At 39.4% G+C, this 17,500-nt stretch overlaps 1 protein-coding gene and 1 long non-coding RNA gene across 2 annotated transcripts in view; both read left to right on the plus strand.

Moving 5' to 3' along the window:
* The window catches only part of LOC147838722 (uncharacterized), a 3,311-nt gene extending 894 nt beyond the window's left edge, over positions 1 to 2,417 (plus strand). Inside the window, exons 3-4 of the long non-coding RNA XR_015519974.1 lie at positions 1 to 1,501; positions 1,700 to 2,417. The exon at positions 1 to 1,501 is cut by the window's left edge and continues 22 nt beyond it. This is a non-coding gene — a long non-coding RNA (uncharacterized LOC147838722). The remainder of the gene's footprint in view (positions 1,502 to 1,699) is intronic.
* Positions 1 to 17,500, plus strand: part of loxhd1a (lipoxygenase homology PLAT domains 1a) — a 193,293-nt gene that overhangs the window by 48,948 nt on the left and 126,845 nt on the right. The window lies entirely within an intron of this gene.

Genomic DNA, 17,500 nt, shown 5'->3' on the forward strand with positions numbered 1-17,500 from the left:
ATGATTCTAGCATGAATTAGCATGTTACTAGCATGATTCCAGTATGAATTAGCATGTTACTAGCATGATTCTAGCATAAATTAGCATGTTACTAGCACGATTTTAGCATGAATTAGCATGATTCTAGCATGAAGTTAGCATGTTGTTAGCATGATTCTAGCATGAATTAGCATGTGCTAAGGTGTTGCTAGGTGGTTGCTAAGGTGTTGCTAGACGGTTGCTAGGGTGTCCTAAGTGGTTGTTAGGTGGTTGCTAAGGTGTTGCTAGGCGGTTGCTAGGGTGTTTTGAGTGGTTGCTAGGTGGTTGCTAAGGTGTTGCTAGGTGGTTGCTAAGGTGTCCTAAGTGGTTGCTAGATGGTTGCTAGGGTATTCTGAGTGGTTGCTAAAGCGTTGCTAGGTGGTTGCTATGGTGTCCTGAGTGGTTGCTAGGTGGTTGCTAAGGTGTTGCTAGGTGGTTGCTAGGGTGTCCTGAGTGGTTGCTATGTGGTTGCTAAGGCGTTGCTAGGCAGTTGCTAGGGTGTTATGAGTGGTTGCTAGGTGGTTGCTAAGGTGTTGCTAGGCGGTTGCTAAGGTGTCCCAAGTGGTTGCTAGGTGGTTGCTAAGGTGTTGCTAGGTGGTTGCTAAGGTATTCTGAGTGGTTGCTAAGGCGTTGCTAGGCGGTTGCTAGGGTGTCCTGAGTGGTCGCTAGGCCCTTACTAAGGCATTACTAGGCCGTTGCTAGGTGGTTGCTAGGCGGTTGCTAGGGTAATTTGGGTGGTTGCTAGGCAGTTGCTAGGGTACCCTGGTTGGTTACTAGGCAAGCCTCACATACATGCTTGATAAAACATTTATACTTAGTAAGCATTTCTAGCAAGTTACAGTACTTGGCTAGTCAATATTAGCATGTAGCTAATCACTGCTAGCATGTGTAGCATTTAGGAAGTTCCGTTTGCTAGCATGAGTCAAACGAGCCAATCTCCAAGTCTCTACGATGTTCTGATGCTGAGATATAGCTGTTGATGAATGGTTGCTAGGGTACTCTGTTTTGTTGCTATGGGCGAGGTTACAGAGTGCACTTGAATGTGGTTGGCTGTCTAAGTCAAATGAACCAACCCCCATGTCTCTATGACACTGCTATGCAAAGATATGCATCTTGGCCTATTTTAATGGAAGTCTATGGAATCAATTTGGGGGCGTGGCTTGTGAGCTTTATTATCATATTGAGATGCTCATTGGTTGTCTGAGTCAGATGAGCCATCCCCCAAGTCAATAGGACACTGCTATGCAAAGATATGCATGTAGGCCAGTTATTAACATGGGTCTAGTATGAATTAGCATGTTACTAGCATGATTCTAGTACAAATTAGCATGTCATTAGCATGTTTCCAGTATGAGTTAGCATGTCATTAGCATGATTAGCATATGAGTAGCATGTTGCTAGCATGATTGGCATGTCATTAGCATGTTAGAATTATAAGCATTTGATAGCACAGCTAATTACATTCTATAGGACAGTTGCTAGGGTGCAGTATGTGGTAGTTAGGGGTGTGGCTAGAAAGTTAAAAGGCCATCAGTGATTGGCTGCTGGCTAGACTGAGTTAAATGAGCTCAGCCATTAGTCTCTATGACAGTCTGATGCAGAGTTATGAGCTCACAAAGTTTGATCCCATGTAAAGTCAATGAGAGTCTTTTGTAATAGAAGTCTACGGGACAGTTGCTAGGGTGCAGTATGTGGTAGTTAGGGGTGTGGCTAGAAAGTTAAAACCTCATCAGTTATTGGCAGATTGGTAGTCGGAGTTAAATGAGCTCAGCCATAAGTCTGTAGGACAGTCTGATGCAGAGTTATGAGCTCACAAAGTTTGATCCCATGTTAAGTCAATGAGAGTCTTTTGTAATGGAAGTCTACGGGACAGTTGCTAGGGTGCAGTATGTGGTAGTTTGGGGTGTGGCTAGAAAGTTAAAAGCTCATCAGTTATTGGCAGTTTGGTATTCGGAGTTAAATGAGCTCAGCCATTAGTCTGTAGGATAGTCTGATTCAGAGTTATGAGCTCACAAAGTTTGATCCCATGTTAAGTCAATGACAGTCTATTGAATGGAAGTCTATGGGACAGTTACTAGGGTCCAAAAGTGGTTGCTAGGGCGTGGCTAGAAAGTTTAAAGGTGATCAGTCATTGGCAGTTTGATAGTCTGAGTTAAATGAGCCCATTTAGAAGTCTTTGCAACAGTCTGACGCAGAGTTATAAGGGCACAAAGTTTGATCCAATGTTAAGTCTATGGGATTTTTCCGACAGTCCCGGGACGTTTTTTGGAAAACCGAAAGTCGGATCAGTCGGAAAAGATATAGCATAAAGAGTCAGACCAGTTTGGAGGTCTGGTGTGAGTTTGGTGGTAATAGTTTGAAAGTTCAAGGAGCAGATAGATTTTGAATTTTAGTCTCAGAAGAAGAATAAATAAAAACTAGACAGTAAAGTTCGTCGAGACAAACTTTGAGGCTGGCTTGACAAAGCCTGTTGGTAATAGTTTGTTTAGTTTAAAAACAGTTTGAAAAAGTATAAGTAGCATGTTATTAGCATGATTCTAGCATGCATTAGCATGTTTCTAGCATAGATTAGCATGGATTAGCATGTTATTAGCATGAGTGTAGTACAAATTAGCATTTTATTAGCATGATTCTAGTATAAATTAGCATGTTTGAAAAAGTTTTTTCAAAGTTTGAAAAAGTATAAGTAGCATGTTATTAGCATGATTCTAGCATGCATTAGCATGATTCTAGCATGGATTAGCATGTTATTAGCATGAGTGTAGTATAAATTAGCATTTTATTAGCATGATTCTAGTATAAATTAGCATGTTATTAGCATGCTTCTAGCATGAATTAGCATGTTACTAGCATGATTCTAGAATAAATTAGCATGTCACTAGCATGATTCTAGTATGAATTAGCATACTGCTAGCATGATTCTAGTATGAATTAGCAGGTTATTAGCATGATTTTAGCATGAATTAGCATGATTCTAGTATGAATTAGCATGTTACTAGAATGATTCTAGCATGAATTAGCTTGTTACTCGTATGATTCTAGCATGAATTAGCATGTTATTAGCATGATTATAGTATGAATTAGCATGTTACTAGCATGATTCTAGCGTGAATTAGCATGTTATTAGCATGATTCTGGCATGCATTAGCATGTTACTAGCATGATTCTAGTATGAATTAGCATGTTATTAGCATGATTCTAGTATGAATTAACATGTTACTAGCATGATTCTAGTATGAATTAGCATGTCACATAGCATGCTTAGGTGGTTGCTAGGGTATTCTGAGTGGTTGCTAAGTTGTTGCTAGGCAGTTGTTAGGGTGTCCTGAGTGGTTGCTAGGTGGTTGCTAAGATGTTGCTAGGCGGTTACTAGGCTGTTGCTAGGTGGTTGCTATGGTGTTCTGAGTGGTTGCTAGGTGGTTGCTAAGGCATTGCTAGGCGGTTGCTAGGGTGTTCTGAGTGGTTGCTAAGATGTTGCTAGGTGGTTGCTAGGGTGTTCTGAGTGGTTGCTAAGGTGTTGCTAGGCGGTTGCTAGGGTGTTCTAAGTGGTTGCTAGGTTGTTGCTAAGGTGTTGCTAGGTGGTTGCTAGGGTGTTCTGAGTGGTTGCTAGGTGGTTGCTAAGGTGTTGCTAGGTGGTTGCTAAGAAGTCCTAAGTGGTTGCTAAGCGGTTGTTAAGGTGTTGCTAGGTGGTTGCTAGGGTATTCTGAGTGGTTGCTAAGGCGTTGCTAGGCGGTTGCTAGGGTGTCCTGAGTGGTTGCTAGGTGGTTGCTAAGGTGTTGCTAGGTGGTTGCTAGGGTGTCTTGAGTGGTTGCTTGGTGGTTGCTAAGGCGTTGCTAGGCGGTTGCTAGGATGTTCTGACTGGTTGCTAGGTGGTTGCTAAGGTGTTGCTAGGTGGTTGCTAAGGTGTCCCAAGTGGTTGCTTGGTGGTTGCTAAGGTGTTGCTAGGTGGTTGCTAAGGTATTCTGAGTGGTTGCTAAGGCGTTGCTAGGCGGTTGCTAGGGTGTCCTGAGTGGTCACTAGGCCCTTATTAAGGCATTACTAGGCCGTTGCTAGGTGGTTGCTAGGCGATTGCTAGGGTAATTTGGATGGTTGCTAGGCAGTTGCTAGGGTACCCTGGTTGGTTACTAGGCAAGCCTCACATACATGCCTGATAAAACATTTATACTTAGTAAGCATTTATAGCAAGTTACAGTACTTGGCTAGTCAATATTAGCATGTAGCTAATCACTGCTAGCATGTGTGGCATTTAGGAAGTTTGTTTGCTAGCATGAGTCAAACGAGCCAATCTCCAAGTCTCTACGATGTTCTGATGCTGAGATATAGCTGTTGATGAATGGTTGCTAGGGTACTCTGTTTTGTTGCTATGGGCGAGGTTACAGAGTGCACTTGATTGTGGTTTGCTGTCTAAGTCAAATGAACCAACCCCCATGTCTCTATGACACTGCTATGCAAAGATATGCATCTTGGCCTATTTTAATGGAAGTCTATGGAATCAATTTGGGGGCGTGGCTTGTGAGCTTCATTATCATATTGAGATGCTCATTGGTTGTCTGAGTCAGATGAGCCATCCTCCAAGTCAATAGGACACTGCTAAGCAAAGATATGCATGTAGGCCAGTTATTAACATGAGTCTAGTATGAATTAGCATGTTACTAGCATGATTCTTGTACAAATTAGCATGTCATTAGCATGTTTCCAGTATGAGTTAGCATGTCATTAGCATGATTAGCATATGAGTAGCATGTTGCTAGCATGATTGGCATGTCATTAGCATGTTAGAATTATAAGCATTTGAAAGCACAGCTAATTACAGTCTATAGGACAGTTGCTAGGGTGCAGTATGTGGTAGTTAGGGGTGTGGCTAGAAAGTTAAAAGGCCATCAGTGATTGGCTGCTGGCTAGACTGAGTTAAATGAGCTTAGCCATTAGTCTCTATGACAGTCTGATGCAGAGTTATGAGCTCACAAAGTTTGATCCCATGGAAAGTCAATGAGAGTCTTTTGTAATGGAAGTCTACGGGACAGTTGCTAGGGTGCAGTATGTGGTAGTTAGGGGTGTGGCTAGAAAGTTAAAAGCTCATCAGTTATTGGCAGTTTGGTAGTCTGAGTTAAATGAGCTCAGCCATTAGTCTGTAGGACAGTCTGATGCAGAGTTATGAGCTCATGAAGTTTGATCCCATGTAAAGTCAATGAGTCTTTTGTAATGGAAGTCTACGGGACAGTTGCTAGGGTGCAGTATGTGGTAGTTAGGGGTGTGGCTAGAAAGTTAAAAGCTCATCAGTTATTGGCAGTTTGGTAGTCTGAGTTAAATGAGCTCAGCCATTAGTCTGTATGACAGTCTGATGCAGAGTTATGAGCTCACAAAGTTTGATCCCATGTAAAGTCAATGAGAGTCTTTTGTAATGGAAGTCTACGGGACAGTTGCTAGGGTGCAGTATGTGGTAGTTAGGGGTGTGGCTAGAAAGTTAAAAGCTCATCAGTTATTGGCAGTTTGGTAGTCGTAGTTAAATGAGCTCAGCCATTAGTCTGTAGGACAGTCTGATCCAGAGTTATGAGCTCACAAAGTTTGATCTCATGTTAAGTCAATGAGAGTCTTTTGAATGGAAGTCTATGGGACAGTTTCTAGGGTCCAAAAGTGGTTGCTAGGGCGTGGCTAGAAAGTTTAAAGGTGATTAGTCATTGGCAGTTTGATAGTCTGAGTTAAATGAGCCCAGTTAGAGTTCTGTGCGACAGTCTGACGCAGAGTTACGAGGTCACAAAGTTTGGTCCAATGTTAAGTCTATGGGATTTTTCCGACAGTCCCGGGACGTTTTTCGGAAAACCGAAAGTCCAATCAGTCTGAGGAGATATAGCATACCGAGTCAGAATAGTTTGGAGGTCTGGTGTGAGTTTGGTGGTAATAGTTCGAAAGTTCAAGGAGGAGATAGATTTTGATTTTTAGAGTCAGAAGAAGAATAATAATAACTAGATTCTTAAAGTTTGAGAACAAACTTTGAGGCTGGCTTGTGAAAGCCTGACGGTAATAGTTTATTTAGTTTAAACAGTTTTAAAAAGTATGAAAAGATAGATAGATAGATAGATAGATAGATAGATAGATAGATAGATAGATAGATTAGCATGTTATTACCATGATTTTAACGTGAAATAGCATGTTGTTAGCATGATTCTAGCATGAATTAGCATGTTACTAGCATGATTTTAGCATGAATTAGCATGTTGTTAGCATGATTTTAGCATGAACTAGCATGTTACTAGCATGATTTTAGCATTAATTAGCATGTTGTTAGCATGATTTTAACATGAATTAGCATGTTGTTAGCACAATTCTAGCATGAATTAGCATGTTACTAGCATGAATTAGCATGTTACTAGCATGATTTTAGCATGAATTAGCACAATTCTAGCATGAATTAGCATGTTGTTAGCATGATTCTAGCATGAATTAGCATGTTGTTAGCATGATTTAGCATGTTACTAGCAAGATTCTAGCATGAATTAGCATGCTACTAGCATGTTTCTAGCATAAATTAGCATGTTGTTAGCATGCTTCTAGCATGAATTAGCATGTTACTAGCATGATTCTAGCATGAATTAGCATGTTGTTAGCATGATTCTAACATGAATTAGCATGTTACTAGCATGATTCTAGCATTAATTAGCATGTTGTTAGCATGATTCTAGCATGAATTAGCATGTTACTAGCATGATTCTAGCATGAATTAGCATGTTGTTAGCATGATTCTAGCATGAATTAGCATGTTGTTAGCACGATGCTAGCATGAATTAGCATGATACTAGCATGATTCTAGCATGAATTAGCATGTTACTAGCATGAATCTAGCATGAATTAGCATGTTGTTAGCATGATTCTAGCATGGATTAGCATGTTACTAGCATGATTTTAGCATAAATTAGCATGATTCTAGCATGAATTAGCATGTTGTTATCATGATTCTAGCATGAATTAGCATGTGACTAGCATGATTCTAGCATGAATTAGCATGTGACTAGCGTGATTCTAGCATGAATTAGCATGTAACTAGCATGATTCTAGCATGAATTAGCATGTTGTTAGCATGATAGATAGATAGATAGATAGATAGATAGATAGATAGATAGATAGATAGATAGATAGATAGATAGATAGATAGATAGATAGATAGAGACAGACAGACAGACAGACAGACAGATAGATAGATAGATAGATAGATAGATAGATAGATAGATAGATAGATAGATAGATAGGTAGAGGTAGATAGATAAAGGTAGATAGATAGATAGATAGATAGATAAATAGATAGATAGATAGATAGATAGATAGATAGATAGATAGATAGATAGATAGATAGATAGATAGATAGATAGATAGATAGATAGAGGTAGATAGATAGATAGATGGTGTAAGAGCATGAGTCAAACAAGCCAACCCCCGCCTCTCTACGATGTTCTGATGCTGAGATATAGCTGGTGCCATATCGTTGCTAGGTTAGTCTGTTTTGTTGCTATGGAGTTGATTGACAGCTTAGACTGATGATGTATCAAAGCTTCTTGCCAGTATGAACAGTTAAAAACAACCCCCATGTCTCTATCACACTGCAGCATGACAATATCAGTCTGAACCTCTTTAATGGCAGTCTATGGGACAGTTGCTAGGGTGCAGTATCTGGTTGTTAGGGTGTGGCTAGAAAGTTAAAAGGCCATCGGTGATTGGCTGCTGGCTAGACTGAGTTAAATGAGCCTAGCCATTAGTCTGTAGGACAGTCTGATGCAGAGTTATGAGCTCACAAAGTTTGATCCCATGTAAAGTCAATGAGAGTCTTTTGCAATGGAAGTCTATGGGACGGTTTCTAGGGTCCAAAAGTGGTTGCTAGGGCGTGGCCAGAAAGTTTAAAGGTGATCAGTCATTGGCAGTTTGATAGTCTGAGTTAAATGAGCCCAGTTAGAAGTCTGTGTGACATTCTGATGCGGAGTTATGAGGTCACAAAGTTTGATCCAATGTTACGTCTATGGGATTTTTCCGACGGTCCCGGGACGTTTTTCGGAAAACCGAAAGTCGGATCAGTCTGAGGAGACATAGCAACCCGAGTCAGAATAGTTCGGAAGTCTGACCCGAGTTTGATGGTCATAGCTTGAAAGCTCTAGGAGGAGATGAGTTTTGATTTTTAGTCTCAGAAGAAGAAAATATAATAATAAGTTTAAATAGGATTTCAGTAGTCTGGCTTGCTACACAAGCCAGCCTAACTAGACAGTAAAGTTCGTCGAGACAAACTTTGAGGCTGGCTTGACAAAGCCTGTTGGTAATAGTTTATTTAGTTTAAAAACAGTTTGAAAAAGTATAAGTAGCATGTTATTAGCATGATTCTAGCATAGATTCGCATGTTATTAGCATGAATTAGCATCTTATTAGTACGTTTCTAGCATGGATTAGCATGTTATTAGCATGAATTAGCATAATTTTAGCACGATTTAGCATGTTACTAGCATAATTCTAGCATGAATTAGTGTGTTATTAGCATGATTGTAGTAAAATTAGCATGTTACTACCATGATTCTAGCATGAATTAGCATGTTATTAGCATGATTCTAGCATGAATTAGCATGTTATTAGCAAGATTCTAGTATGAACTAGCATGTCACTAGCATGATTCTAGTATGAATTAGCATGTCACTAGCATGAGTCTAGTATGAATTAACATATTACTAGCATGATTCTAGTATAAATTAGCATGTTATTAGCATGATTCTAGCATGAATTAGCATGTTATTAGCATGATTCTAGTATGAATTAGCATGTCACTATCATGAGTCTAGTATGAATTAGCATGTTACTAGCATGATTCTAGTATAAATTAACATGTTATTAGCATGATTCTAGCATGAATAAGTATGTTACTAGCATGATTCTAGCATGAATTAGCATGTTATTAGCATGATTCTAGCATGAGTTAGCATGTTACTAGCATGATTCTAGCATAAATAAGCATGTTACTAGCATGATTCTAGGATGAACTAGCATGATTCCAGTATGAATTAGCATGTTATTAGCATGATTCTAGCATGAATTAGCATGTTACTAGCATGATTCCAGTATGAATTAGCATGTTACTAGCATGAGTCTAGTATGAATTAGCATGTCATTAGCATGATTCTAGTATGAATTAGCATGTTATTAGCATGATTCTAGCATAAATTAGCATGTTACTAGCAAGATTCCAGTATGAATTAGCATGTTGTTAGCATGATTCTAGCATGAATTAGCATGTTACTAGCATGATTCCAGTATGAATTAGCATGTTACTAGCATGATTCTAGCATGAATTAGCATGTTACTAGCACGATTTTAGCATGAATTAGCATGATTCTAACATGAAGTTAGCATGTTGTTAGCATGATTCTAGCATGAATTAGCATGTGCTAAGGTGTTGCTAGGTGGTTGCTAAGGTGTTGCTAGACGGTTGCTAGGGTGTCCTAAGTGGTTGCTAGGTGGTTGCTAAGATGTTGCTAGGCGGTTGCTAGGGTGTCCTGAGTGGTTGCTAGGTGGTTGCTAAGGTGTTGCTAGGTGGTTGCTAGGGTGTCCTGAGTGGTTGCTTGGTGGTTGCTAAGGCGTTGCTAGGCAGTTGCTAGGGTGATCTGACTGGTTGCTAGGTCGTTGCTAAGGTGTTGCTAGGCGGTTGCTAAGGTGTCCCAAGTGGTTGCTAGGTGGTTGCTAAGGTGTTGCCATGTGGTTGCTAGGGTATTCTGAGTGGTTGCTAAGGCGTTGCTAGGCGGTTGCTAGGGTGTCCTGAGTGGTCGCTAGGCCCTTACTAAGGCATTACTAGGCCGTTGCTAGGTGGTTGCTAGGCGGTTGCTAGGGTAATTTGGGTGGTTGCTAGGCAGTTGCTAGGGTACCCTGGCTGGTTACTAGGCAAGCCTCACATACATGCTTGATAAAACATTTATACTTAGTAAGCATTTCTAGCAAGTTACAGTACTTGGCTAGTCAATATTAGCATGTAGCTAATCACTGCTAGCATGTGCAGCATTTAGGAAGTTCCGTTTGCTAGCATGAGTCAAACGAGCCAATCTCCAAGTCTCTACGATGTTCTGATGCTGAGATATAGCTGTTGATGAATGGTTGCTAGGGTACTCTGTTTTGTTGCTATGGGCGAGGTTACAGAGTGCACTTGAATGTGGTTGGCTGTCTAAGTCAAATGAACCAACAACCATGTCTCTATGACACTGCTATGCAAAGATATGCATCTTGGCCTATTTTAATGGAAGTCTATGGAATCAATTTGGGGGCGTGGCTTGTGAGCTTCATTATCATATTGAGATGCTCATTGGTTGTCTGAGTCAGATGAGCCATCCCCCAATTCAATAGGACACTGCTAAGCAAAGATATGCATGTAGGCCAGTTATTAACATGAGTCTAGTATGTATTAGCATGTTACTAGCATGATTCTTGTACAAATTAGCATGTCATTAGCATGTTTCCAGTATGAGTTAGCATGTCATTAGCATGATTAGCATATGAGTAGCATGTTGCTAGCATGATTGGCATGTCATTACTATGTTAGAATTATAAGCATTTGATAGCAAAGCTAATTACTGTCTATAGGACAGTTGCTAGGGTGCAGTATGTAGTAGTTAGGGGTGTGGCTAGAAAGTTAAAAGGCCATCAGTGATTGGCTGCTGGCTAGACTGAGTTAAATGAGCTCAGCCATTAGTCTCTATGACAGTCTGATGCAGAGTTATGAGCTCACAAAGTTTGATTTCATGTAAAGTCAATGAGAGTCTTTTGTAATAGAAGTCTAAGGGACAGTTGCCAGGGTGCAGTATGTGGTAGTTAGGGGTGTGGCTAGAAAGTTAAAAGCTCATCAGTTATTGGCAGATTGGTAGTCGGAGTTAAATGAGCTCAGCCATAAGTCTGTAGGACAGTCTGATGCAGAGTTATGAGCTCACAAAGTTTGATCCCATGTAAAGTCAATGAGAGTCTTTTGTAATGGAAGTCTACGGGACAATTGCTAGGGTGCAGTATGTGGTAGTTAGGGGTGTGGCTAGAAAGTTAAAAGCTCATCAGTTATTGGCAGATTGGTAGTCGGAGTTAAATGAGCTCAGCCATAAGTCTGTAGGACAGTCTGTTTCAGAGTTATGAGCTCACAAAGTTTGATCCCATGTAAAGTCAATGAGAGTCTTTTGTAATGGAAGTCTACAGGACAGTTGCTAGGGTGCAGTATGTGGTAGTTAGGGGTGTGGCTACAAAGTTAAAAGCTCATCAGTTATTGGCAGTTTGGTATTCGGAGTTAAATGAGCTCAGCCATTAGTCTGTAGGACAGTCTGATTCAGAGTTATGAGCTCACAAAGTTTGATCCCATGTTAAGTCAATGAGAGTCTATTGAATGGAAGTCTATGGGACAGTTACTAGGGTCCAAAAGTGGTTGCTAGGGCGTGGCTAGAAAGTTTAAAGGTGATCAGTCATTGGCAGTTTGATAGTCTGAGTTAAATGAGCCCAGTTAGAAGTCTGTGCAACAGTCTGATGCAGAGTTATGAGCTCACAAAGTTTATTCCAATGTTAAGTCTATGGGATTTTTCCGACGGTCCCGGGACGTTTTTCGGAAAACCGAAAGTCGGATCAGTCGGAAAAGATATAGCATAAAGAGTCAGACCAGTTTGGAGGTCTGGTGTGAGTTTGGTGGTAATAGTTTGAAAGTTCAAGGAGCAGATAGATTTTGAATTTTAGTCTCAGAAGAAGAATAATAAATAACTAGACAGTAAAGTTCGTCGAGACAAACTTTGAGGCTGGCTTGACAAAGCCTGTTGGTAATAGTTTATTTAGTTTAAAAACAGTTTGAAAAAGTATAAGTAGCATGTTATTAACATGATTCTAGCATAGATTAGCATGTTATTAGCATGAATTAGCATCTTATTAGTACGATTCTAGCATGGATTAGCATGTTATTAGCATGAATTAGCATGATTCTAGCACGATTTAGCATGTTACTACCATGATTCTAGCATGAATTAGCATGTTATTAGCATGATTCTAGCATAAATTAGCATGTTATTAGCAAGATTCTAGTATGAACTAGCATGTCACTAGCATGATTCTAGTATGAATTAGCATGTCACTAGCATGAGTCTAGTATGAATTAGCATGTTACTAGCATGATTCTAGAATAAATTAGCATGTTATTAGCATGATTCTAGCATGAATTAGCATGTTATTAGCATGATTCTAGTATGAATTAGCATGTCACTAGCATGAGTCTAGTATGAATTAGCATGTTACTAGCATGATTCTAGTATAAATTAGCATGTTATTAGCATGATTCTAGCGTGAATAAGCATGTTACTAGCATGATTCTAGCATGAATTAGCATGTTACTAGCATGATTCTAGTATGAATTAGCATGATTCTAGTATGAATTAGCATGTTATTAGCATGATTCTAGTATGAGTTAGCATGGTATTAGCATGATTCTAGCATGAGTTAGCATGTTACTAGCTTGATTCTAGCATAAATTAGCATGTTACTAGCATGATTCTAGGATGAACTAGCAAGTTACTAGCATGATTCCAGTATGAATTAGCATGTTATTAGCATGATTCTAGCATGAATTAGCATGTTACTAGCATGATTCCAGTAAGAATTAGCATGTTAATAGCATGAGTCTAGTATGAATTAGCATGTCATTAGGTTGATTCTAGTATGAATTAGCATGTTATTAGCATGATTCTAGCATGAATTAGCATGTTACTAGCATGATTCCAGTATGAATTAGCATGTTATTAGCATGATTCTAGCATGAATTAGCATGTTTCTAGCATGATTCCAGTATGAATTAGCATGTTACTAGCATGATTCTAGCATGAATTAGCATGTTACTAGCACGATTTTAGCATGAATTAGCATGATTCTAGCATGAAGTTAGCATGTTGTTAGTATGATTCTAGCATGAATTAGCATGTTGTTAGCATGATTCTAGCACGAATTAGCATGTGCTAAGGTGTTGCTAGGTGGTTGCTAAGGTGTTGCTAGACGGTTGCTAGGGTGTCCTAAGTGGTTGCTAGGTGGTTGCTAAGGTGTTGCTAGGCGGTTGCTAGGGTGTTCTGAGTGGTTGCTAGGTGGTTGCTAAGGTGTTGCTGGGTGGTTACTAAGGTGTCCTAAGTGGTTGCTAGATGGTTGCTAGGGTATTCTGAGTGGTTGCTAAGGCGTTGCTAGGTGGTTGCTAGGGTGTCCTGAGTGGTTGCTAGGTGGTTGCTAAGATGTTGCTAGGTGGTTGCTAAGGCGTTGCTAGGCAGTTGCTAGGGTGTTATGAGTGGTTGCTAGGTGGTTGCTAAGGTGTTGCTAGGCGGTTGCTAAGGTGTCCCAAGTGGTTGCTAGGTGGTTGCTAGGGTGTTGCTAGGTGGTTGCTAAGGTATTCTGAGTGGTTGCTAAGGCGTTGCTAGGCGGTTGCTAGGGTGTCCTGAGTGGTCGCTAGGCCCTTACTAAGGCATTACTAGGCGTTGCTAGGTGGTTGCTAGGCGGTTGCTAGGGTAATTTGGGTGGTTGCTAGGCAGTTGCTAGGGTACCCTGGTTGGTTACTAGGCAAGCCTCACATACATGCTTGATAAAACATTTTTACTTAGTAAGCATTTCTAGCAAGTTACAGTACTTGGCTAGTCAATATTAGCATGTAGCTAATCACTGCTAGCATGTGCAGCATTTAGGAAGTTCCGTTTGCTAGCATGAGTCAAACGAGCCAATCTCCAAGTCTCTACGATGTTCTGATGCTGAGATATAGCTGTTGATGAATGGTTGCTAGGGTACTCTGTTTTGTTGCTATGGGCGAGGTTACAGAGTGCACTTGAATGTGGTTGGCTGTCTAAGTCAAATGAACCAACCCCCATGTCTCTGTGACACTGCTATGCAAAGATATGCATCTTGGCCTATTTTAATGAAAGTCTATGGAATCAATTTGGGGGCGTGGCTTGTGAGCTTCATTATCATATTGAGATGCTCATTGGTTGTCTGAGTCAGATGAGCCATCCCCCAAGTCAATAGGACACTGCTAAGCAAAGATATGCATGTAGGCCAGTTATTAACATGAGTCTAGTATGAATTAGCATGTTACTAGCATGATTCTTGTACAAATTAGCATGTCATTAGCATGTTTCCAGTATGAGTTAGCATGTCATTAGCATGATTAGCATATGAGTAGCATGTTGCTAGCATGATTGGCATGTCATTAGTATGTTAGATTTATAAGCATTTGACAGCACAGCTAATTACAGTCTATAGGACAGTTGCTAGGGTGCAGTATGTGGTAGTTAGGGGTGTGGCTAGAAAGTTAAAAGCTCATCAGTTATTGGTAGTTTGGTAGTCTGAGTTAAATGAGCTCAGCCATTAGTCTCTATGACAGTCTGATGCAGAGTTATGAGCTCACAAAGTTTGATCCCATGTTAAGTCAATGAGAGTCTTTTGTAATGGAAGTCTACGGGACAGTTGCTAGGGTGCAGTATGTGGTAGTTAGGGGTGTGGCTAGAAAGTTAAAAGCTCATCAGTTATTGGCAGTTTGGTATTCGGAGTTAAATGAGCTCAGCCATTAGTCTGTAAGACAGTCTGATTCAGAGTTATGAGCTCACAAAGTTTGATCCCATGTTAAGTCAATGAGAGTCTATTGAATTGAAGTCTATGGGACAGTTACTAGGGTCCAAAAGTGGTTGCTAGGGCGTGGCTAGAAAGTTTAAAGGTGATCAGTCATTGGCAGTTTGATAGTCTGAGTTAAATGAGCCCAGTTAGAAGTCTGTGCAACAGTCTGACGCAGAGTTATGAGGTCACAAAGTTTGATCCAATGTTAAGTCTATGGGATTTTTCCGACAGTCCCGGGACGTTTTTCGGAAAACCGAAAGTCGGATCAGTCGGAAAAGATATAGCATAAAGAGTCAGACCAGTTTGGAGGTCTGGTGTGAGTTTGGTGGTAATAGTTTGAAAGTTCAAGGAGCAGATAGATTTTGAATTTTAGTCTCAGAAGAAGAATAATAAATAAAAATAATAATAATAAGTTTAAATAGCATAACAATAGGTTGGCTTTGACAAGCCAGCCTAATAATAATAAGTTTAAATAGGATAACAGTAGGTTGGCTTTGACAAGCCAGCCTAACTAGATTCTTAAAGTTTGAGAACAAACTTTGAGGCTGGCTTGTGAAAGCCTGACGGTAATAGTTTATTTAGTTTAAACAGTTTTAAAAAGTATGAAAAGATAGATAGATAGATAGATAGATAGATAGATAGATAGATAGATAGATAGATAGATAGATAGATAGATAGATAGATAGATAGATAGATTAGCATGTTATTACCATGATTTTAAAGTGAAATAGCATGTTGTTAGCATGATTCTAGCATGAATTAGCATGTTACTAGCATGATTTTAGCATGAATTAGCATGTTGTTAGCATGATTTTAGCATGAATTAGCATGTTACTAGCATGATTTGAGCAATAATTAGCATGTTGTTAGCATGATTTTAACATGAATTAGCATGTTGTTAGCACGATTCTAGCATGAATTAGCATGTTGTTAGCATGATTCTAGCATGAACTAGCATGTTGTTAGCATGATTCTAGCATGAACTAGCATGTTGTTAGAATGATTCTAGCATGAATTAGCATGTTGTTAGCATGATTCTAACATGAATTAGCATGTTACTAGCATGATTCTAGCATGAATTAGCATGTTGTTAGCATGATTCTAGCATGAATTAGCATTTCACTAGCATGATTCTAGCATGAATTAGCATGTTGTTAGCATGATTCTAGCATGAACTAGCATGTTGTTAGCAAGATTCTAGCATGAATTAGCATGTTGTTAGCATGATTCTAGCATGAATCAGCATGTTACTAGCATGATTCTAGCATGAATTAGCATGTTGTTAGCATGATTATAGCATTAATTAGCATATTACTAGCTTGATTCTAGCATGAATTAGCATGTTGTTAGCATGATTCTAGCATGAATTAGCATGTTACTAGCATGATTCTAGCATGAATTAGCATGTTGTTAGCACGATGCTAGCATGAATTAGCATGATACTAGCATGATTCTAGCATGAATTAGCATGTTACTAGCATGAATCTAGCATGAATTAGCATGTTGTTAGCATGATTCTAGCATGGATTAGCATGTTACTAGCATGGTTTTAGCATAAATTAGCATGTGACTAGCATGATTCTAGCATGAATTAGCATGTAACTAGCATGATTCTAGCATGAATTAGCATGTTGTTAGCAAGATGGATAGATAGATAGATAGATAGATAGATAGATAGATAGATAGATAGATAGATAGATAGATAGATAGATAGAGACAGACAGACAGACAGACAGACAGACAGATAGATAGATAGATAGATAGGTAAAGGTAGATAGATAAAGGTAGATAGATAGATAGATAGATAGATAGATAGATAGATAGATAGATAGATAGATAGATAGATAGATAGATAGATAGATAGGTAGAGGTAGATAGATAGATAGATAGATAGATAGGTAGAGGTAGATAGATAGATAGATAGATAGATAGATAGATAGATAGATAGATAGATAGATAGATAGAGGTAGATAGATAGATAGATAGATAGATAGATAGATAGATAGATAGATAGATAGAGACAGACAGACAGACAGACAGACAGACAGACAGACAGACAGATAGATAGATAGATAGATAGATAGATAGATAGAGGTAGATAGATAAAGGTAGATAGATAGATAGATAGATAGATAGATAGATAGATAGATAGATAGATAGATAGATAGATAGATAGATAGATAGATAGATAGGTAGAGATAGATAGATAGATAGATAGATAGATAGATAGATAGATAGATAGATAGATAGATAGATAGATAGATAGATGGTGTAAGAGCATGAGTCAAACAAGCCAACCCCCGCCTCTCTACGATGTTCTGATGCTGAGATATAGCTGGTGCCATATCGTTGCTAGGTTAGTCTGTTTTGTTGCTATGGAGTTGATTGACAGCTTAGACTGATGATGTATCAAAGCTTCTTGCCAGTATGAACAGTTAAACACAACCCCCATGTCTCTATCACACTGCAGCATGACAATATCAGTCTGAACCTCTTTAATTGCAGTCTATGGGACAGTTGCTAGGGTGCAGTATCTGGTTGTTAGGGTGTGGCTAGAAAGTTAAAAGGCCATCGGTGATTGGCTGCTGGCTAGACTGAGTTAAATGAGCCTAGCCATTAGTCTGTAGGACAGTCTGATGCAGAGTTATGAGCTCACAAAGTTTGATCCCATGTAAAGTCAATGAGAGTATTTTGCAATGGAAGTCTATGGGACGGTTTCTAGGGTCCAAAAGTGGTTGCTAGGGCGTGGCCAGAAAGTTTAAAGGTGGTCAGTCATTGGCAGTTTGATAGTCTGAGTTAAATGAACCCAGTTAGAAGTCTGTGTGACATTCTGATGCGGAGTTATGAGGTCACAAAGTTTTATCCAATGTTA

The sequence above is a fragment of the Danio rerio genome, chromosome 21, assembly GCF_052040795.2.
Source record: "Danio rerio strain M-AB ecotype USA chromosome 21, GRCz13ab, whole genome shotgun sequence".
Lineage (NCBI taxonomy): Eukaryota > Metazoa > Chordata > Actinopteri > Cypriniformes > Danionidae > Danio > Danio rerio.